Raw genomic sequence first — 24,392 nt, forward strand, 5'->3', positions numbered from 1 at the left:
CGTTTCGCACCGTAGCTTCTTCCGGGGCGTGTCATCTACCACTGGGTATTCTGCATTTTGGAGATCTCCCTGGGCAACCCAGGACTAAATCGGCTTGGGCAGTGAGTGGATAAAGCGATCCATGACCACTCTCTCGACCATCTGGGCTAGGGAACAAGTCTGCAGCCACTTCTGTACCAGGTGCAAAAGATCAAACATTTGTGACCAAGGAGGTTTGTCCCTGTAGAAGTTCCAGAGGTGAACTTGTTGTGCCCTGACTGCCAGGGTTACGCCCAGTTGCGCCAGGCTCTCAGACTTAAGCTTGCTATACTCCTTAGTGTCCTATAGGGCCAGATCAAAATACGCCTTCTGTAGTTTCACCCGTCAGATATGGAGCTAGAACCTCTGCCCACTGCTCCGGTAGTAGTCTCTCACAGTCTGCCTCCCTCTCAAACACGGCCAGGAACATCTCGACGTCATCCCCTTGAGTCATCTTTTGCAACACTCATGGTTTTCCTCACCTGGGTCTTGTCACTTCGGCCTGGAGGTGGTGCGGCTTCTCTGATATGGACGGCCTCCGCCAGGAGCGTCATGTGTTCCTGCTGCTGTCTCTGCTGCATCTGTTGCTATTGAAGCTGGAATTGCTGTATCAACAATTTGTTGGTCTCCTGCTGAGCTTGCTGCTGATGCATATTTGCCTGCACCAGTTGCTTAATCAGCTCCTCTATGCTGCCAGACGAAACTTGCTGGCTGGCAGCCTTCACCCAGGACATATGCAGTTTTCTATAGCAGTCACACTGCCCCCCTTGGGATTCATGCCCACACTTCTAGCACCAATTTGTGAGGGGTCAACTCTGTGGTAGGCGCTGGTTCACACAGGGATGCAGTCCACAGGTTCAAACAAACTGGTGGTTTATTAAATGTCCATAAACCAGGTAGGAAACAAAAATATCTCAGCCTCTTTCAGGTTCCAAACAGAACAAAACATAAAATAACCAGTCCCTACAGCACGCCCTCAATCGTTTAAATGCAGATGCCTTTCTCTGCCTTCAGCAAGATCTGAGCAGCACATGCAAGCCTGCTCACCTTGCACAACACACACAGACAGACAGACTGAGACAGGCGCAGCCGTCTTAAATCAGACCTTCCAAGACCTGAACTGGAGGTAAGTGAGCAGCTGATCCCACCTAGCTCTTTCAGCTGTTCCGGGTACATTAAATACCTTTCAGCACTATGTGTGCTGGAGCCTGCTTTTCCGAGTCCTACATCACCAAGGCTTGGCACCTTGGGGACACATACCTCCCGTCCAAGACCTGTTCGGCTGCAACCTTACAGTATTCATGGAACGTCTTAAGCTGTTGCTCAGATTCCATCCAGATGATTAAAATATCGTCAATGTAATGGTAGTAGGCAAGAGGCCTGATGGTACATGAGGACAAGAAGTCACTTTCAAGCTTGGCCATGAAAAGATTTGCGCACTGTGGAGCCATTTTACTTCCCATTGCTGTACCAGTCTCCTGTAGATAAATGTTGTTATGAAATTCAAATAATTGTGAGTGAGGATGAATTTTGTAAGTTTCACCACAAAGGTGAAACAATCCTCCTTCTCTGTTTGCTTTCCCTCCCAGTACCTTTTCTTTCTACCACGGTTAGGTTTCTGGAAAGTTATACTTATTCCTTTTATTTTTGGTTCTCATTAGCTGGTCTTCTTTGCCCTATATGAATGGGTTTCTCACTCAGGGTTTTTCATATCTTACTTCACACTTTTCTTTCCCTTTATTGACAGTGTGTTGCGGCCTCCTCTCTGGTATGAGAAACTCCTCAAATGCCTATTTAATGGTTAGGTCCTAGGTTGTGTTTTTAGTTGTGCAGCTATGGCCTTTCTAATCTGTACAGAGACCAGTAGGGTGCAGTCGCGGCATTCTCCTCTGTGTGGGTTCTCCCGTGGCTATCAAGATGCACTTTCTAGTTAAAACATTTCCCACATTTTGAACATGAAAAAAGCTTCTCCTCTGTGTGACTTTTCTGATGTTTCTTAAGAGATGATTCCCATGTAAAATATTTCCCACACTCTGAACATGAAAAAGTTTCACCCCTGTGTGACTTTTCTGATGTGTATTAAGAGTTGATTTCCGTGTAAAATAATGTGAGTCACAACACTGCTGGAACAGCACCAACACGGGACCCGAGTATGAGTTTTTTTATTTTATCAAGGCCAAACATGAAAAAAGGGTTGTCCTAGTAGTGAACAACCCCTTTAACAAGATCCAATTTTCGGTTAAAACGTTTTCAACATTCTGAACATGAAAAAGGCTTCTCCTCTGTGTGATTTCTTTGAAGTTTATTAAGAATTGATTTCCAAGTAAAACATTTCCCACATTAAGAACAGGAAAAAAGCTTCTCACCTGTGTGACTGCTCAGTCTGGTGCTTAACAAAATTTGATTTCTGTATGAAATATTTCCTACATTCTGAACAATAACGGACGGACGGGCTTCAGCACATAACATTGATTCAGGTAATGCCATTCATTAGCTTTTATCCCTTTGTCCACGTGACATAGTGATTGCGCTTCATACTTTTTGACAGCTGTTTCTGTTCCCTATGGGCACCTTTCTACACTATTAACAATATTGGTTGTAGTTTTAAGTTCTCCATAAGGTGGCAGCATGGTCATTACACAGCACCATTCAAATTAATAGTGACAATTGCTTCACAGACATAGGTATTTTTCAATGCTATTATTAGATTCATTTTTACTTTTACATGTCATGAGATAGCAATATAGTCACATTTGTGAATAACATATTGTAAACTAGTGATTCATGATTTTTGGTGACATTGGGATATAAAAAGTTTACACATATACTGTTTAAATTGCATATTTATTAGCCCGTCCATATTTGTGAAGCACTGTGATTAGTTTTATCATGTTTTAAATAATGATTTTTTTCCAATAAAATTTGATTTTATGGTTCAAATACTCGTTTAAAGACTTTTCTTAAGGGGCTTACGTCCCGTCTGAGAAGAGGAAATGTATTCTGAACAATAAGAATATAATTTAAGAAAATAAAAAAGGCTTTTACCCTGTGTGACTTCTCTGGTGACTAAGAAGAGATGATTTATCTACAAAACATTTCCCACATTCTGAACATGAAAAAGACTTCTCCCCTGTGTGACGTCTCTGATGTTTCTTAAGAGATGATTTCCGTGTAAAATATATCCCACATTCTGAACATGAAAAAGGCTTCTCCCCTGTGTGAGTTCTCTGATGTATATTAAGATGTGATTTCTGTACAAAACTTTTCCCACAATCTGAACATGAAAAAGGCTTCTCCCCTGTGTGGGTTCTCTGGTGCTTAACAAAATCTGATTTCTGGCGAAAACATTTCCCACATTCTGAACATGAAAAAGGCTTCTCCCCTGTGTGGATTCTCTGGTGCTTAACAAAATCTGATTTCTGGTTAAAACATTTCCCACATTCTGAACATGAAAAAGGCTTCTCCCCTGTGTGAGTTCTTTGATGTGTAAAAAGAGTTGATTTATCTAGAAAACATTTTCCACATTCTGAACATGAAAAAGGCATCTTCCCTGTGTGAGTTATCTGATGTCTGATAAGCTTTGATTTCTCTATAAAACATTTTCCACATTCTGAACATGAAAATGGCTTCTCCCCTGTGTGAGTTCTCTGATGTGTATTAAGAGTTGATTTCTTTGCAAAACATTTCCCACATTCTGAACATGAAAAAGACTTCTCCCCTGTGTGAGTTCTCTGATGTGTGATGAGATGTGTTTTCTCTGTAAAAGATTTCTCACATTCTGAACATGAAAATGGCTTCTCGCTTCTGTGGATTCTCTGGTGGCTATCAAGATTTGTTTTCCATTTAAAACATTTCCCACATTCTGAACATGAAAAAGGCTTTTCCCCTGTGTGGACTCTCTGGTGATTGAGAAGAGATATATTCTTCACAAAACATTTCCCACATTCTGAACATGAAAATGGCTTCTCCCCTGTGTGAACTCTCTGGTGACTAACAAGATCTGATTTCTGGTTAAAACAACTCCCACACGAAAATCTATTATCTGCTGTGTGAATTTTTTGATGTTTAAGAAAAGACGTTTCAAGCGGAAAATGATTTCCATATTCTGAATGTGAAAATGGCTTTTTTGCTTTAGGAGCAATTCGTTTTTTAATGCTTATTTTGTGACTTTGATTTTCCTTAGTAGTCGGTAATGAATCAGAAGATAGAACCTGTTTCAAAGGATCAGATGACAGATCTTTGCTGTGAAGGTATGATGGTATATCTGGAATAATGGCATTCACTTCAATTGTATCCTGTGAGATCTCAAAATTATTTGATTTGAAAATTGAAGACGTCAGCTGTTCCTCTGATCTCCTGGTACAGACATCTGCCAAGAAGAAAGCAAATTATTATTTTTTTTAATAAAGTATCCTTGAATTTTATATTTTTGAACATTTCTACTTAAACTGTCAGTAAAAATGGCAAGTTATGCAAAAAAATTGAATTATTCACCAAGACACTGATAGTTCACAGTCTAATAGAAAACCTCATAGCATGAACCAGTAGACCGTGGTGTTCAATTGTTTGTTCATTCTGCCTCCCAAATATGGAATAAAAAGCCACAAAAGAATATTATGCAGTCAAAAATAATACCAATAAAAACTTCTATTCATCCCACAAAAAACAAGTCCCCACTCAGGTCCATCATCTGTCAATGGAAAAACAGAGGTTTCCACATTATTAGTGGCTCAAAGGCTTTTGAAAAGCAACATGGCTTCCATAAACCAATCCAGCAATATCCACTCCCCCAAAGTCAGATCTCCCCCTCACTTCTGAGCCTTGCAGTGCCCCCAAGTCACATTTAGCCTCCATGTATTTGGCATTACTATAGTGAGAAGAACCCACTTAATTGATGTTGTGTGTCTCCTTTAGCACAATATGGGCACTATGTGTTGGCCACAGCCCCACTATCAGTATTTGTTCAGGATTCGGTCAGTATTTTCTCTCCGGAGTGGGAGTCAAAACCAGGTGAGGAACAATCAGAGAAAAGGTATAATAGAATCAAGTCACCAATTCTGCATTTATCACCCACTCCTGGTTTTGGCTACCATTCCTGAGAAAATACTGACCAAATACTGAAAGTGGGGCCGTGGCCTTACACCGTGGCCCAAGCCTTGAGGTCTCTGTGTAAGTCCAGATATATGTGTAGGGGTTAACTCCTTTACCCCCCCAAAGCCTGTTTTCACCTTCATGACCAGTCCAAATTTTACAATTCTGACAAGTATCACTTTATGAGGTAATAACTGTGGAACTGACAAATAAAAACTGGAAAATGCCACTGCTCCTTCACACGCGGCAAGTTCAGCCGCAGGCAAGCCACCGGCCGGGGCTCCCTGCGTGCTCATGCCGCCAGCTCCACATCCAAGTAATCAGCACTGACAGCTTCAAGCATCGGACATCAAAACGCCGACGCAACGAGTTATTGTGGACCTTCTCACATAGGTCCCGCTGCTCGTCTCTCGTGGACTGTCATTCAGGAATGTTAATGGACAGTAATTAACTTCTAACTTGCATATGTAGCACCCTGAGGACTCGGCTGCTACAGGGGTATTGCACCTCGACCCAGAGGTGTGGTATTCCACTCCCGGGTAAGGATGAAGTGTGGGACTGAGCTCAGTAGGCTGCATGCACTACATACATCCCATTTCCGGGGGACAGAACTACGGCACTCCCACCAAGTAAATGTGCAGGTACGACAGCGTCTGTCCCTGGCTGGAGTGGGAGGGGGGTGGAACATCCCAGTAGTGTAGGGGCAGATAGGGGGGAGTACTCTGGGTAAAGTTAGGAGCTCATTGGGTGCTGGTCACCTGGGCTCGGGTGTCAGAGGGAGTATAAGAGGTGGGCACCATCTTGAGACAGGGAGTTGAGCTGAGAGAGTCTTTAGGAAGAGTTCAGCCAGGAGGGCTGACAGGGAGCTGTGGCTCCGGCTGGGCCCAGCTCCAGAGCCAAGTCTGCAGAGGAGAGAGGAGAAAGAAAGGCCCAGAGTGGAAGACCAGAGGGAACCCTAAGAACCCAGAATCAGACCAAAAAGGGGTGAAGGGTTGGCGGACACGGGTACCGGAACCCGAACTGGTGGAGGCCACTTATCCTCAGCCAGGAACCGGAGGTCGTGGTCAAGATTTGCCACGACCCTCACCAAATCCACCAGAAAGGCACACCAAGTATAGGGTCAGGGAACCCAGAGGAGGTTTGACCACCAAGAGACCCGAGGGAGCCGGCCAAAGGTGGATCCCTGGTGGGAACGGCCAGAGACAGAGAGAGAGAAGGGAGCTCAGGACCACGCTCCGGAACTGCCTGGGGGTTAGCCGAGTCCAGGACCTGGTGGACGCAGCACGGCTCGGGTGGTCACTCAAGGCCAGAGTGACTGAGAGAACACCCGTGAGTAAAAACCCTGAAACTGCATCTCCTGACTCTGACTCTTCTTACTGCACCGTCACAACCCCCATCATCATCACCTGCTGCCTTGAGGCCATACCCCTCCCGTTGGGGGTTATAACATCATCGCTGCACCCATACCACCGGCCTCAGCGGACTGTTCTGCAGCGGCGGCTGCAAAGCCGCACTCAACGGGTGGCGTAGTCGACATCCAAGTTAACATCTACTGCCATAGACTGCCACTTAGTTTGACACCCTGGGCACGGACCGGGTCACCGCCACGAGACTACAACCCTCAACAGATCCGGCTCCGGGTAAGCTCCCGCGTGCGCAACGCAGCGCGACACAGGCCCAGGGGCGCGTCACATACAAGCATCGGGCAATAAAACGCTGACACAGTGAGTTATTGCGGACCTTCTTACATCGGTCCCGCTGCTCGTCTCTCGTGGACTGTCAGTCAGGAATGTTAATGGACGGTAAGTAACTTCTAACTTGCATACAAGCTCTAAACACATGGTGTGTATGGTGTATATGCAAAATCGTGCAGGTCCATGTAAACCTCATTGGTTGTATATATATATATATTTTTTTTTTTATCGGTTTATATGCAAATTTTTCTTCATTTGTGCGGTCATTGGATTGATTATATATGATATAGCATAACCAGTGAGGTATTGTTTTTTGATATACAGATTGCTATTATATGGCTATTAAACTGCATTGATGTCATTTATACAGTCTAGATTGACCAATAAGGATCAGACTGCAGGATCCTCCACAACATATACAGTACAGACCAAAAGTTTGGACACACCTTCTCATTTAAAGATTTTTCTGTATTTTCATGATTATGAAAATTGTACATTCACACTGAAGGCATCAAAACTATGAATTAACACATGTGGAATTATATACTTAACAAAAAAGTGTGAAACAACTGAAAATATGTCTTATATTCTAGGTTCTTCAAAGTAGCCACCTTTTGCTTTGATGACTGCTTTGCACACTCTTGGCATTCTCTTGATGAGCTTCAAGAGGTAGTCACTGGAAATGGTCTTCCAACAATCTTGAAGGAGTTCCCAGAGATGCTTAGCACTTGTTGGCCCTTTTGCCTTCACTCTGCGGTCCAGCTCACACCAAACCATTCAGGTCTGGTGACTGTGGAGGCCAGGTCATCTGGCGTAGCACCCCATCACTCTCCTTCTTGGTCAAATAGCCCTTACACAGCCTGGAGGTGTGTTTGGGGTCATTGTCCTGTTGAAAAATAAATGATGGTCCAACTAAACGCAAACCGGATGGAATAGCATGTTGCTGCAAGATGCTGTGGTAGCCATGCTGGTTCAGTATGCCTTCAATTTTGAATAAATTCCCAACAGTGTCACCAGCAAAGCACCCCCACACCATCACACCTCCTCCTCCATGCTTCACGGTGGGAACCAGGCATGTAGAGTCCATCCGTTCACCTTTTCTGCGTCGCACAAAGACACGGTGGTTGGAACTAAAGATCTCAAATTTGGACTCATCAGACCAAAGCACAGATTTCCACTGGTCTAATGTCTATTCCTTGTGTTCTTTAGCCCAAACAAGTCTCTTCTGCTTGTTGCCTGTCCTTAGCAGTGGTTTCCTAGCAGCTATTTTACCATGAAGGCCTGCTGCACAAAGTCTCCTCTTAACAGTTGTTGTAGAGATGTGTCTGCTGCTAGAACTCTGTGTGACATTGACCTGGTCTCTAATCTGAGCTGCTGTTGACCTGCGATTTCTGAGGCTGGTGACTCGGATAAACTTATCCTCAGAAGCAGAGGTGACTCTTGGTCTTCCTTTCCTGGGGTGGTCCTCATGTGAGCCAGTTTCTTTGTAGCGCTTGATGATTTTTGCAACTGCACTTGGGGACACATTCAAAGTTTTCCCAATTTTTCGCACTGACTGACCTTCATTTCTTAAAGTAATGATGGCCACTCATTTTTCTTTACTTAGAATTTGTATTATGGCAAGAAAAAAGCAGCTAACAGTCTATTCAGTAGGACTATCAGCTGTGTATCCACCTGACTTCTGCACAACACAACTGATGGTCCCAACCCCATTTATAAGGCAAGAAATCCCACTTATTAAACCTGACAGGGCACACCTGTGAAGTGAAAACCATTTCCGGTGACTACCTCTTGAAGCTCATCAAGAGAATGCCAAGAGTGTGCAAAGCAGTCATCAAAGCAAAAGGTGGCTACTTTGAAGAACCTAGAATATAAGACATATTTTCAGTTGTTTCACACTTTTTTGTTAAGTATATAATTCGACATGTGTTAATTCATAGTTTTGATGCCTTCAGTGTGAATGTACAATTTTCATAGTCATGAAAATACAGAAAAATCTTTAAATGAGGTGTGTCCAAACTTTTGGTTTGTACAAACTTTTGGTCTGTACTGTATACAGTGCCTACAAGTAGTATTCAACCCCCTGCAGATTTAGCTGGTTGACACATGCAGAATTAACTTGGCATTGTGACATTTGTACTGTAGATCAGCCTGGAAGTGGGAAATGCACTGCAGCAACTTTTTTTTTTTTTTTTAAAAACGTTAAAAGTTAATTCAGAGTGTCATTTATTATTCAACCCCTCAAACCACAAGAATTCTGTTTGGTCCCCCTAAAGTATTAAGAAGTAGTTCAGGCACCAAGAATAATGAACTTCACATGTGTGGATTAAAGATATCTTTTGCCAGCCTTTTCTGACTATTTAAGACCCTCCCCAAACTTGTGAACAGCACTCAGACATGGTCAACATGGGAAAGACAAAGGAGCATTCCAAGGCCATCAGAGACAAGATCGTGGAGGGTCACAAGGCAGGCAAGGGGTACAAAACCCTTTCCAAGGAGTTGGGCCTACCTGTCTCCACTGTTGGGAGCATCATCCGTAAGTGGAAGGCTTATGAAACTACTGTTAGCCTTCCACGGCCTGGACAGCCTTTGAAAGTGTCCTCCCGTGCCGAGGCCAGGCTTGTCCGAAGAGTCAAGGCTAACCCAAGGACAACAAGGAAGGAGCTCCGGGAAGATCTCATGGCAGTGGGGACAATGGTTTCAGTCAATACCATAAGCAACGTACTCCACCGCAATGGTCTCCGTTCCAGACGAGCCCGTAAGGTACCTTTACTTTCAAAGCGTCATGTCAAGGCTCGTCTACAGTTTGCTCATGATCACTTGGAGGACTCTGAGACAGACTGGTTCAAGGTTCTATGGTCTGATGAGACCAAGATCGAGATCTTTGGTGTCAACCACACACGTGACGTTTGGAGACTGGATGGCACTGCATACGACCCCAAGAATACCATCCCTACAGTCAAGCATGGTGGTGGCAGCATCATGCTGTGGGGCTGTTTCTCTGCCAAGGGGCCTGGCCATCTGGTCCGCATCCATGGGAAGATGGATAGCACGGCCTACCTGGAGATTTTGGCCAAGAACCTCCGCTCCTCCATCAAGGATCTTAAGATGGGTCGTAATTTCATCTTCCAACAAGACAACGACCCAAAGCACACAGCCAAGAAAACCAAGGCCTGGTTCAAGAGGGAAAAAGTCAAGGTGTTGGAGTGGCCTAGTCAGTCTCCTGACCTTAACCCAATTGAAAACTTGTGGAAGGAGCTCAAGAATAAAGTCCACATGAGACACCCAAAGAACCTAGATAACTTGGAGAAGATCTGCTTGGAGGAGTGGGCCAAGATAGCTCCACAGACCTGTGCCGGCCTGATCAGGTCTTATAAAAGACGATTATTAGCTGTAATTGCAAACAAGGGTTATTCCACAAAATATTAAACATAGGGGTTGTATAATAATTGACCCACACTTTTATGTTTAAAATTTAATAAAATTCAACTGAGCAACATAACTTTTTGGTTTGTAAGATTTATGCTTCTGTTCATAAAACCTACTCTCGTTTGCAGTTTGAAGGCTCTAACTTATTTGCATCTTATCAAACCAGCTAAATCTGCAGGGGGTTGAATACTACTTGTAGGCACTGTATATAGTGCATGTGGTTTACTTTGTTTTTTCATAACAATATTTACGGGTACATATATATATATATATATACACACACACACACACACACACACACAGTGGGTGCGGAAAGTGTTCAGACCCTTTCCTCAGTATTGAGTAGAAGCCCCCTTTTGATGTAGTACAGCAATGAGTCTTCTCAGGAATGACACAACAAGTTTTTCACACTTGGATTTGGGGATCCTCTGTCATTCTTCCTTGCAGATCTTCTCCAGTTCCGTCAGGTTGGATGGTGTACATTGGTGGACAGCCATTTTCAGGTCTCTCCAGGGATGCTCAATTGGATTTAGGTCAGGGCTCTGGCTGAGCCAGTCAAGAATGGTCACAGAGTTGTTCTGAAGCCACTCCTTTGTTATTTTAGCTGTGTACTTAGGGTAATTGTCTTGTTGGAAGGGGAACCTTCGGCCAAGTCTGGAAGAGGTTTTCATCCAGGATATCTCTGTACTTGGCCGCATTCATGTTTCCTTCAATTGCAACCAGTCGTCCTGTCCCTGCAGCTAGAAAAACACCCCCATAACATGATGCTGCGACCACCATGTTTCACTGTTGGGATTGTATTGGGCAGGTGATGAGCAGTGCCTGGTTTTCTCCACACATACTGCTTAGAATTATCACCAAAAAGTTCTACCTTCGCCTCATCAGACCATAGAATCTTATTTCTCATAGTCTGGGATTCCTTCATGTGTTTTTGAGCAAACTCTATGCAGGATTTCATGTCTTGCACTGAGGAGAGACTTACAGTGCCTACAAGTGGTATTCAACCCCCTGCAGATTTAGCTGGTTGACACATGCGGAATTAACTTGGCATTGTGACATTTGTACTGTAGATCAGCCTGGAAGTGGGAAATGCACTGCAGCAAATATTGCTTTTTTTTTTTTTTTAACGTTAAAAGTTAATTCAGAGTGTCATTTATTATTCAACCCCTCAAACCACAAGAATTCTGTTTGGTCCCCCTAAAGTATTAAGAAGTAGTTCAGGCACCAAGAATAATGAGCTTCACATGTGTGGATTAAAGATCTCTTTTGCCAGCCTTTTGTGACTATTTAAGACCCTCCCCAAACTTGTGAACAGCACTCAGACATGGTCAACATGGGAAAGACAAAGGAGCATTCCAAGGCCATCAGAGACAAGATCGTGGAGGGTCACAAGGCTGGCAAGGGGTACAAAACCCTTTCCAAGGAGTTGGGCCTACCTGTCTCCACTGTTGGGAGCATCATCCGTAAGTGGAAGGCTTATGGTACTACTGTTAGCCTTCCACGGCCTGGACAGCCTTTGAAAGTGTCCTCCCGTGCCGAGGCCAGGCTTGTCCAAAGAGTCAAGGCTAACCCAAGGACAACAAGGAAGGAGCTCCGGGAAGATCTCATGGCAGTGGGGAAATTGGTTTCAGTCAATACCATAAGTAACGTACTCCACCGCAATGGTCTCCGTTCCAGACGAGCCCGTAAGGTACCTTTACTTTCAAAGCGTCATGTCAAGGCTCGTCTACAGTTTGCTCATGATCACTTGGAGGACTCTGAGACAGACTGGTTCAAGGTTCTATGGTCAGATGAGACCAAGATCGAGATCTTTGGTGCCAACCACACACGTGACATTTGGAGACTGGATGGCACTGCATACGACCCCAAGAATACCATCCCTACAGTCAAGCATGGTGGTGGCAGCATCATGCTGTGGGGCTGTTTCTCAGCCAAGGGGCCTGGCCATCTGGTCCGCATCCATGGGAAGATGGATAGCACGGCCTACCTGGAGATTTTGGCCAAGAACCTCCGCTCCTCCATCAAGGATCTTAAGATGGGTCGTAATTTCATCTTCCAACAAGACAACGACCCAAAGCACACAGCCAAGAAAACCAAGGCCTGGTTCAAGAGGGAAAAAGTCAAGGTGTTGGAGTGGCCTAGTCAGTCTCCTGACCTTAACCCAATTGAAAACTTGTGGAAGGAGCTCAAGAATAAAGTCCACATGAGACACCCAAAGAACCTAGATAACTTGGAGAAGATCTGCATGGAGGAGTGGGCCAAGATAACTCCACAGACCTGTGCCGGCCTGATCAGGTCTTATAAAAGACGATTATTAGCTGTAATTGCAAACAAGGGTTATTCCACAAAATATTAAACATAGGGGTTGAATAATAATTGACCCACACTTTTATGTTTAAAATTTAATAAAATTCAACTGAGCAACATAACTTTTTGGTTTGTAAGATTTATGCTTCTGTTCATAAATCCTACTCTCGTTTGCAGTTTGAAGGCTCTAACTTATTTGCATCTTATCAAACCAGCTAAATCTGCAGGGGGTTGAATACTACTTGTAGGCACTGTATGTCGGTCCACTGGTGGAGGACTGCAGTGACTTTGTGAAACTTTCTCCCATCTCCCTGCTGCATCTCTGGATCTCAGACACAGTGATCTTGGGGTTTTTCTTTACCTCTCTCACCAAGGTTCTTCTCCCACGATTGCTCAGTTTGGCTGGACGGCCAGGTCTAGGAAGGCTTCTGGTGGTCCCAAACTTCTTCCATTTAAGGATTATGGAGGACATTGTGCTCTTAAGAACCTTGAGTAATGCAGAAATTCTTTCGTAACCTTAGCCAGATCTGTGCCTGCCTTGCCACGCTTCAGTATAAACAACCAAAGGTTTAGCTTTGCTTAACATGAACATCACAGCTCCAGAGCTCGTGCCTCCAGGCCCTCTCCACACTAAATGCTCTGAAAGGCCGGGAGCCCACTAGCATAAGGTATCTGATCCGATATGCTAATGACATTCAGCTCATGCTCGCTGCGAGCGGGAGTCGAATGTCAGTGCTCTGATCCTCTAGCACAGAGAGGATCGCAGCACAGCTGCGGAGGGAATGGAGAAATCAATTTCTCCAACTCCTCTGTTGCTGGTGTCGGAGGGAATCGAACTGCGCTCGGGTGATATCCGAGTGCAGTGCGATGTTTTTTCACACGCACCCAAAGTCTTATATATGTGTGTGCGATCTGAATCCAGCATGCTGCGATTTTTTTTCAGCGCGATCGTAATCTAATCGGTGCTGGAAAAAAAAACGCCACTGAGCCCACCACCGATTTTTGCAATCCGATCGGATGGCAGAGGGGGCTCTGTCCCTCTGCCTGTCTTCTAAATGCTGCGATGGATGTCAATCACAGTAATTCGGGGGTTAAAGTGCTGGGAGCGGTGCCCTGAGTGTTGGGTGTCAGCTATCAGATCAGCTGACAGCCAGTGGCGATTGTGTGTGCATAGCTCCTGGGCACACAAAATCGCCTGGACGTATACATAAGTCAAGGTCATGAAGGTGTTAAAGGGTGATGAGCAAGACAATCCCTGGGATTTGGAAAACGGAATAGATAGAGCCAAGCCTGTTTGTGGTGGCCATTTTTTGAGCTGCCAGGTGACCACGAACAGTGACCCCAATACATTGTGTCTGCAAACTATTCCAGCAAGATCTGCATTCAAATAGCTAAATGGCGCTTCTTCCCTTCTTAACCTGCCATGTGCCAGACAGTAGGGTACAACCGTATATAAGGTATTGTCAGATTCAAGAGAAGTTGGAAAATAATTTGTAAGGTCCATTTGTTTCCTATTATCCTTTGTGAAGAATTCCAAAGTTATCACCACATAAAGTGACACATGTCAGATTTGAAAAATGGGGCCTAATTAGGAAAACAAAACTGGCTGCAGGAAGGGGTTAAATCAGAGTATTTTGGACACTAACTACTATAGTCAAAACTGTGAGTATAGACAACAACACATCTACTGAAATAATCAAACTCAACAGTCTTCATCAGTAATAAATAAGTAACTAGTGGTGAATCCTCTCTGGGGTAATTGGAGTATGGGGCTCGGTGGCTCTTGGCAATCTAAAATTTCTATTTATTTTTCAAGTGATTTTCTCACTTGTCAGCACATTCTACGTACGCTGTCATTTGGCTTTGTAGTTTACAGATCTGGGCAGGTAATGGTCAGCGTCTTCTAATCCCAGGGGGTCAGTGGACCTCCCAGGTTGCAAGTTCTCTAGAAAAGGGCTTTCACTGCCCTAAGCCAAACCTGGGCAAAGTGCGGCCCGCACATCCGGCCCTCTGGCTGCTCGAGTCCAGCCCACGGACTGAAATGGCCGAGGGGCTGGAAAACAGTGGCCTACGGGACGCACCACGCCCTCCCCCACCGCCTGCTCGCCGGCCGTCTGCTGTCTCCAAACTCTCCATCCGCGCCGACTACATTGGTGGAGGAGGGGCCTTTGGCCCCTTCCTCCACAAATCAGTATGTGAAGCAGCGGAGAGGGCAACAGAGGCAGAGCGTCGGGTGAAGCGAGGTGAGCATGGGCTCTCATGCCGAGCATGGGGCAGGCCATTGGGCTCTCATGCCGAGCATGGGGAAGGCCATGGGGCTCTCATGCTGAGCATGGGGCAGGACATGGGGCTCTCATGCCGAGCATGGGGCTCTCATGCCGAGCATGGGGCAGGCCATGGGGCTCTCATGCCGAGCATGGGGCAGGCCATGGGGCTCTCATGCCGAGCATGGGGCAGGCCATGGGGCTCTCATGCCGAGCATGGGGCAGGCCATGGGGCTCTCATGCCGAGCATGGGGCAGGCCATGGGGCTCTCATGCCGAGCATGGGGCAGGCCATGGGGCTCTCATGCCGAGCATGGGGCAGGCCATGGGGCTCTCATGCCGAGCATGGGGCAGGCCATGGGGCTCTCATGCCAAGCATGGGGCAGGCCATGGGGCTCTCATGCCGAGCATGGGGCAGGCCATGGGGCTCTCATGCCGAGCATGGGGCAGGCCATGGGGCTCTCATGCCGAACATGGGGCAGGCCATGGGGATCTCATGCCGAGCATGGGGCAGGCCATGGGGCTCTCATGCCGAGCATAGGGCAGGCCATGAGGCTCTCATGCTGAGCATGGGGCAGGCCATGAGGCTCTCTGCTCTTTGGCTGTGCATGGGGCAGGCTATGGGGCTCTCTGGCTGTGCATGGGGCAGGCTATGGGGCTCTCTGGCTGTGCATGGGGCAGGCTATGGGGCTCTCTGGCTGTGCATGGGGCAGGCTGTGTGGGGCTCATGCTGCATATGGGCAGGCTGTGTGGAGCTCATGCTGTATATGGGGAGGCTGTGTGGGGCTCATGCTGAATATGGGCTGTGTGGGGGCTCATGCTGTATATGGGGAGGCTGTGTGGGGGCTCATGCTGTATATGGGGAGGCTGTGAGGGGGCTCATGCTGTATATGGGGAGGCTGTGAGGGGGCTCATGCTGTATATAGGGAGGCTGTGTGGGGGCTCATGTTGTATATGGGGAGGCTGTGTGGGGGCTCATGCTGTATATGGGGAGGCTGTGTGGGGGCTCATGCTGTATATGGGGAGGCTGTGTGGGGCTCATGCCGTATATGGGGAAGCTGTGTGGGGGCTCATGTTGTATATGGGGAGGCTGTGTTGAACTCATGCTGTGTATGGGGAGGCTGGGTGGGGGCTCATGCTGTATATGGGGAAGCTGTGTTGAACTCATGCTGTATATGGGGAGGCTGTGTGGGGCTCATACTGCATATGAGCAGGCTGTGTGGGGCTCATACTGCATATAAGCAGGCTGTGTGGGGCTCATGCTGTATATGGGGTGGCTGTGTGGGGCACATACTGCATATGAGCAGGCTGTGTGGGGCTCATGCTTTATTTGAGGAGGCTGTGTGGGGGCTCATGCTGTATATGGGGAGGCTGTGTGGGGGCTCATGCTGTATATGGGGAGGCTGTGTGGGGGCTCATGCTGTATATGGGGAGGCTGTGTGGGGGCTCATACGATATATAGAAGGGGCTGTATTCAGGTTTAAGTGGTATATAGTTAGAGGTCAGCATGCTTAATTCAGCTCCATATTAATGCAATTAATTAATGCAATTAATTATTAATTATATTAATATTATCATTAATATATTGATATTAATATTGAGCAGAATTAATTTCAGCCAATTGGTTCGGCCCTTCACAACAGTCACGATCTCTAATGTGGCCCCTCGGGAAAATGAATTGCCCACCCTTGCCCTAATTCATTTGAACAGTTTTTGGGTGGAGGAGAATGTTGTGGTCTAGCGGCAAAATGGTGATCACACGATTGTGATACGTCCGGACTACACCACCGATAAAGCAGCCACAGCCGCTGACTGAGAAGAATCTGTGACTTCTCTGCATTTATTGGTTACTACTCACCTGGGTAGTCATATGTAGGAATCTCCTCTTTACACCGCTCATCACCCCTCACATATGTCTCTGTAGTATTAATATGGGTCAGATCTTCACCCTGAAACAAATATTGTAAAAGTCACAGACAGATGGAGAAGTCACATCTATGATCGGCTCTAATCCTGCCATCTCCACCGTTCTCATTACACAAGTATAAAACATATAATACTGGTGGATAAAACAAGACTGAACACAAGACCTTCACAGCTATCTACACATCATAGGGGAGATCTCATGACACCTTCTCTCCATCTACCTGATGATCCTGAGGCACATTGGGACCTTCTTGTTTACAGTCCTGTGGAAGAAGAGGACGGGGACATCTCTCTGGTGTTGTCCTCTTACTGGATAGATCTGGAGGAAACACATACAGGGACTGAATTCATTCTTTACATACAGATAATTATAGGCCGTGTGTATTTAGTCCTGTCTATTACCTGGAGATGTGAGGGGCTGAGGAACCGCCATCATGACGTCCTTGTACAGATCTTTGTATCCTTCTAAATACTCCCACTCCTCCATGGAAAAATAGACAGCTACATCCTGACACCTTATAGGAACCTGACACATACAATGATACTGTCATCCCCCTGATACCTTCATAGCGTTACTGTATAATGTGCCAGCATTCCCAGCAGTGTCACCTCTCCAGTCAGCAGCTCAATCATCTTGTAGGTGAGTTCTAGGATCTTCTGGTTATTGATGTCTTCATGTATCAGGGGGTGAGGTGGAGGTCCCGTGATTGGGCTCAGGGGTCTTCCCCATCCCTCAGACACAGGGTCCTGACAGCGCTCACCAGAGGTCTTCTTCACTATTCTGTAATCCTGGTTATAGAGAGACACATTAATAAATCTCACTACAGACATTTCCAGAGTCCTCACCTCTCCAGTTCTGTCCATCTGTTATTCCCATAGATAAGAATGATGTAATGTGACGTCATCAGAATCTCTCACCTCTCCAGTAACCCGGAAGAGGATCTCTAGGGTGAGGTGTAATATCCTCTCCGTCATCTTGTCTCTATCTATATCCATCCTTGATGAGTAAATCAGGAAATTCTCTTATATAGATCTTCACTGAGAGGATCTGATTTTGTAGGGACCTGAATGAGAAGATGATGAGCCGATGTAACATCATAAAAATCCTGTGTAATAATACAATTACTGGAGATAATAAGGGAAACATATGAGGAGATTTATTATTTTACAGTATTTAGTTTTCTTCTTTACATCTACTAATAAAACCTGTATATTTTAGGCCACAGACAACAAGCAGTTTCTTCCTTGGAGTTTGCATCTGAATACGTTTCTCATAGACTCATCTTCCATAAAGCTAAATGAAAAATAATTACTTCATGATGAGGACGACATCTTCATCTTCTACTATGTCTCTAGAAACATATTTAGCCAGAGTCGGTCACTGACTACATCTCCACCGGTCGTCTATATGTTTCCCGTCTTCACTGGACTGTAATTTTCTATCACGTTAGATCTCATGTTTGATTCACACTCAGAAGTTTGAGGCTTTTATAAAAGTTTGTTTGAAAAAGCATGGAGACAAGAGATATTTAATGCCAAATTCTCCATATGTATTTTTCTTTCTCTGGATATGATGGGATATTTTTTAACATTTTCATGCAGGTTTCCCTACATTGCATGAAAAACACCCCAAAAAAATAAAATTGGGGATGGAGGTACTGGGGGAACATTATACTGTGTGTGGGAACCAAGAAAGGGGCACTGTACTATGGGAGCAATACATGATTCCTGCACAAAAAATCACCTCACAATTTGTCTATCTTCAGGGTAAATCACTATCTAACCATTTGATTAGAGCTGATACTATTAAGCTAAAGTTGCTAAACAGACTTTCTTCAAATCCATAAAGGGGCACTTTTCCGTGTTTTTCATGCCAGAACTGTTGGAGGATTATTAAAGGTGATAGTTTTCCCACCAATTAGTCCCCAGCGCGACTTTTGATCACCCAGGGCAGCGCGCCGTCATCTGTGCGTCCTGCTCATCTCTTGTTGGGACCTGTAGATTATTTTTTTGTTCCTTCATTCACAGTCGTAGCCGGCAGAACTTTCTCATTTCTTTGTAGCTTCACTATACGACATCCGGCTTTTCTGTAAGGCCGTGTTCATACAGTGCAGAAATACTGTGTTTTTGGCTTTCTGCAAGATTCGCACCAAACTACAGAATAACAATCTTCTCTAATTATTGCCTCATTTTTTAGGCCTTTTCCTCCTTATTTATCACAAGGGGGCACAATTCTCATGAAATCACATCCACTTTGCTTGGACAGTTAGGCCGGTTTCACACGTCCGGATATTTCCGGTACAGGAAAAACCAGTACCGGAGATATCCGCAGCCGTGTGTGGCACACGTGTGGCAACCATGTGCTGCCCGTGTGCCGCATCAGGAGCACACATATCGGCGCTTAGGAATCAGTGTACAGTTAGCGCTGTTCCTCATCATTGTTTCCTGCTGGCGCTGTGATCAGCACCAGCAGGGACAATGATGAGAGTAGTAGCTGTAATCCATGGGACAGATCACTCCTGCAGCAAGCGGGCCCCAGAGCTGCCCTCAGCAAGTGACAGGAAACCGCTCATGAGCTCAGCGCAGCTCTGGGGCCCGCTCGCTGCAGGAGTCATTCTCTTCAGTTCCTCGGTGTGATCGGTCGCATGGATTACAGCAGGTGACACTTAGGTGAGAATATGGATTTTTTTTTTTCTATTTTTACAGGTGTAGAAACCGGGAGCAGACTACTACTCTCATCATTGTCCCTGCTGGTGTTGATCGCAGCGCCAGCAGGGACCAATGATGAGGGCAACGTCCAGCACCCCCTGGCGCTTGGGAACAGCGCTAACTGTACACTAATTCCCAACTGCCGGTATGTGTCACATGGATGGCATCCGGGTGCGGTATGTGTTTATATGGATCCTTTGACTTGAATGGAGCTGTGTGATCCGTGCTGACGGCCAAAAACGGATATGTCTACACGTGGATCACACGGACACACGCTCCGGAATGTGATTCCATGAAATATCCGCCCTCTGTGGTCTGAAGACGCTGCAGAAATCTGCGGTTTTGGTGTATTTTTTCTCTATAGGCTTCTTCTGAAAAAAAAAGCATGAAGAAAAAAACACTGTAGCATTTTTAAGTGCAGAATCAAAGCTTTTCTGTACTAATAAAAAAGCATTAAAAACGAATCTTCACATCTGCACTAAAATTGCATCAAATAAGCAGGAAAACGCATAAAAGAAACGCAGCAAATACCAATAGTCAGAGAAGATTGTTACTGCGTCGTGTGCTGCAGACATCTACAGAAAACGTGCAGAAAAGAAGCATTAAAGAAAACGCCGCACTTAATCTACATGTGAACACGGCCACAGCGTTACGCTGTTAATACATTTCTTATAAGTTTAATAGAGAAAAAATATCAATCACGCCATTTACTGATTCCCATAAAGTGAAGTGAATATTATAAGTGTAATTTATGCGCTTCACAGGGAGGAGCTACAAAGATGTCCGAGAGGGGAGTATGAGCCGGAGAACAGCGGAGACGGGACGGGACTGGACGGGACAGTCCCATAGAGTATGGGACGCTGGGAGCTGTGCCACAGAAACCGCTGAGAAATAATCATCTAATGCTGCGATTCCAGGATTATTCTAGAGGGAATCGGCTGCGATATCCCCTGTGTAATATATATCTAGTATTAATGCTCCAGTAATGGGGGTCTCCACATACCTCCACCTGCAGAGCCGCCACCACATACCTCCACCTGCAGAGCCGCCACCACATATATGGCTGCTCTGTGCGCACAGGAGCTGTGATGAGGTCACAGGAGGGGAGGAGTCAGGGGTCACATGATCAGGGGCCTCAGTGGATGCAGGACTCTGCTGTGCTGGTTGTCATGGTGCTGGATGAGCTGAAGTTTATGTGTGGGGTCAGGAGGGGTTTACAGTGTGGATGTAGCAGAGCCGCGTGTGTACGAGGTGTATGGAGCGGAGCCGTGTGTGTACGAGGCGTACGGAGCAGAGCCGCGTGTGTACGAGGTGTACGGAGCGGAGCCGCGCGTGTACGAGGCGTACGGAGCGGAGCCGCGCGTGTACAAGGCGTACGGAGCGGAGCCGCGCGTGTACGAGGCGTACGGAGCGGAGCCGCGCGTGTACGAGGCGTACGGAGCGGAACCGCGCGTGTACGAGGCGTACGGAGCGGAGCCGCGCGTGTACGAGGCGTACGGAGCGGAGCCGCGCGTGTACGAGGCGTACGGAGCGGAGCCGCGCGTGTACGAGGCGTACGGAGCGGAGCCGCGCGTGAACGAGGCGTACGGAGCGGAGCCGCGCGTGTACGAGGCGTACGGAGCGGAGCCGCGCGTGTACGAGGCGTACGGAGCGGAACCGTGTGTGTACGAGGTGTTCAGAGCGGAACCGTGTGTGTACGAGGTGTACGGAGCGGAACCGTGTGTGTACGAGGTGTACGGAGCGGAACCGTGTGTGTACGAGGTGTACTGAGCGGAACCGTGTGTGTACGAGGTGTACTGAGCGGAACCGTGTGTGTACGAGGTGTACTGAGCAGAACCGTGTGTGTACGAGGTGTACTGAGCGAAGCCGGGCCTGTACGAGGTGTACTGAGCGGAGCAGCGCGTGTACGAGGTGTACTGAGCGGAGCCACGCGTGTACGAGGTGTACTGAGCGGAGCCGCGCGTGTACGAGGCGTACGGAGAGGAGCCGAGTGTGTACGAGGCATTCGGAGCGGAGCCGCGTGTGTACGAGGTGTACGGAGCGAAACTGCGTGTGTACGAGGCATGCGGAGCGGAACCGTGTGCGTATGAGGTGTACGGAGCGGAGCCACGCGTGTCCCCGCTTTCCCCCACATTTCCCAGAATAATGCAAAGTCACGTCCAATTATTATGGGATTCAATAGGTCCTTAACGACCGCCACTTCATGAGATGTGGTGCCACAGTCCGTGTTTACATCCACCGGGGCCATTGGCCCAGGAATCAGTCCATGAGGGAGTGTGGCCCTTATCAGGGTCTCCAAACTTCCTGAGTCCAATAGTCCAGAGACTTGTGCCCCCTTTACTGACACTGAGCATGCCTGAGGGCCCTTGCCATGTTGAGAAAACGCGCCGCAGGCGGGGTAGGCAAAATAAGAGCAACGTCGGCCCATGTTGCAGTCCATTGGCTCAGAGTTTACGGAACACCGGGCGGCAGTATGGCCAGGGGTATGACATCTCCAACACACTATATTATGGGGTGGGACGTTGGGCAGCAACTCAGACCCCTCCTGAACTCTATGACGCCCCCCAGGTGTGGCGCTAGCTACCTTCTTTTGGTTGTCCGCTGCCTTTTGAGAACCCCAGTATTGAGAGGCTACGACCCCTTGTTTTTCCAACGGACTCTCAACCGCCTGGTATCTTTCCACCAACCCCACCAAGTCATCGGCATTATGGGGATCTCCCTGGGCAACCCAGGATTTCACCAACTTCGGAAGAGAGTGTATAAAACTGTCTATAATGACCTTCTCCACCATCTGTGCTGGGGAAGAAGATTCAGGTTGCAACCACTTTTGGACCAGGTGTAGGAGGTCGAACATCTGGGACCGGGGAGGTTTGTCACTGCAATAGGCCCAGTAGTGCACCCATTGCGCCCTGACAGTCAGAGTCACTGCTAAGCGTGCCAAAATCTCAGTTTTCAACTTAGCGTACTCTTTCGCGTCCTGCAAGGCCAAGTCATAGGCCTTCTGCGGCTCACCTGTCAAATGTGGCGCCAGCACCTCCGCCTACTGCTCCGGAGACAATTTTTCCCGCTCTGCCACCCTCTCAAAGACAGTCAGGAACGCCTCAACGTCATCACCCGGGGTCTTCTTTTGTAATGCTCTTCTTACCGTCTTCCTGACGTATGAGTCATCACCTGGATCTGAGGATGTGGCGGTCGTCCTGCCATGGATCTGCTCTGCCAAGATTTTCATTTGTCTTTGCTGCTGTTGGATCTGCTGCATCAGAAGTTTATTTGTTTCCTGCTGCAGCATGCTCTGCTGGTACTGCTGCTGGTGTTGCGCTTGTTGCGCCTGCTGTGCCTGCAACAAATGTTTAAGCAGGTACTCCATTTTGTCTGGCGACACTTGCTGGCTTATGGCGGACTTCACCCAGGACATATACGTCTTCTTGCAGCAGTCACACTGCTGCTTGGGATCTGTGCCCGTGCTTCTAGCACCAATTGTAGGGATTTGTACTCACTGAGCCGCGTTGGAGGTAGGCACAGATTCACACAGTGATGCAGTCCGCGGGTTCAAACAAACTGGTGGTTTATTTAGTGTCCATACAACAGTGAGGAAACAAAAGTAACAGCCTTTTCCTGGCACAAAAAGGAATAACAGAACAAAGCTCAAAATAACAAGTCCATGCAGCACGGCTTCAGCCGTTTAAACAAAGTGCCTTCCTCTGCCTCCTGCAGAGTCTAAGGAGCACATGAAAGGTCTGCTCACCTTGCCCAACACACACAGACTGATAGAGACAGGCGCCGTTGTCTTAAATCAGCCTTCCAAGACCTGGACTGGAGGTAAGTGAGCAGCTGTTTCCCCACCCCCCAGCTCTTTCAGCTGCTCGTAAAACCGGCCCTGTAATCCGGGCCAATTAAATTCCTCTCAGTACTATGTGTGCTGGAGCCGGCTTCTCCCAGTCCTATATCACCGAAGCTTGGTACTTCGGGGACACATACCTCCCGTCCACGACCTGTCCGGCAGCCACCTTACAATATATATATATATATATATATATATATATATATATATATATATATATATATATATATATATATATATACAGTACAGACCAAAAGTTTGGACACACCTTCTCTCTTAAAGATTATTCTGTATTTTTATGACTATGAAAATTATACATTCACCCTAAAGGCATCAGAATTAACACATGTGGAATTATATACTTAACAAAAAAGTGTGAAACAACTGGTGCGGGGGTGCTTTACTGGTGACACTGTTGGGGATTTATTCAAAATTGAAGGCATACTGAACCAGCATGGCTACCACAGCATCTTGCAGCGGCATGCTATTCCATACGGTTTGCGTTTAGCTGGATCATCATTTATTTTTCAACAGGACAATGACCCCAAACACACCTGCAGGCTGTTTAAGGGCTATTTGACCAAGAAGGAGAGTGATGGGGTGCTACGCCAGATGACCTGGCCTCCACAGTCACCAGACCTGAACCCAATCGAGATGGTTTGGGGTGAGCTGGACCGCAGAGTGAAGGCAAAAGGGCCAACAAGTGCTAAGCATCTCTGGGAACTCCTTCAAGATTGTTGGAAGGCAAGAAGTCCCACTTATTAAACCTGACAGGGCACACCTGTGAAGTGAAAACCATTTATGGTGACTACCTCTTGAAACTCATCAAGAGAATGCCAAGGGTTTTGCAAAGCAGTCATCAAAGCAAAAGGTGGCTCCTTTGAAGAACCTAGAATATAAGACATATTTTCAGTTGTTTCACACTTTTTTGTTAAGTATATAATTCCACATGTGTTAATTCATAGTTTTGATGCCTTCAGTGTGAATGTACAATTTTCATAGTCATGAAAATACAGAAAAATCTTTAAATGAGAAGGTGTGTCCAAACTTTTGGTCTGTACTGTATGTGTATAGGGTCAGTATGTATATATTCTGTACTGTATGTGTATAGGGT

At 46.6% G+C, this 24,392-nt stretch overlaps 1 pseudogene; it reads right to left on the reverse strand.

Moving 5' to 3' along the window:
• The window catches only part of LOC141192409 (uncharacterized), a 28,574-nt pseudogene continuing 4,182 nt past the window's right edge, over nt 1-24,392 (reverse strand).

Source organism: Phyllobates terribilis, unplaced genomic scaffold (genome assembly GCF_046119375.1).
Source record: "Phyllobates terribilis strain yellow unplaced genomic scaffold, ASM4611937v1 Scaffold_61__1_contigs__length_8056638, whole genome shotgun sequence".
In the NCBI taxonomy this organism is placed as follows: Eukaryota; Metazoa; Chordata; class Amphibia; order Anura; family Dendrobatidae; genus Phyllobates; species Phyllobates terribilis.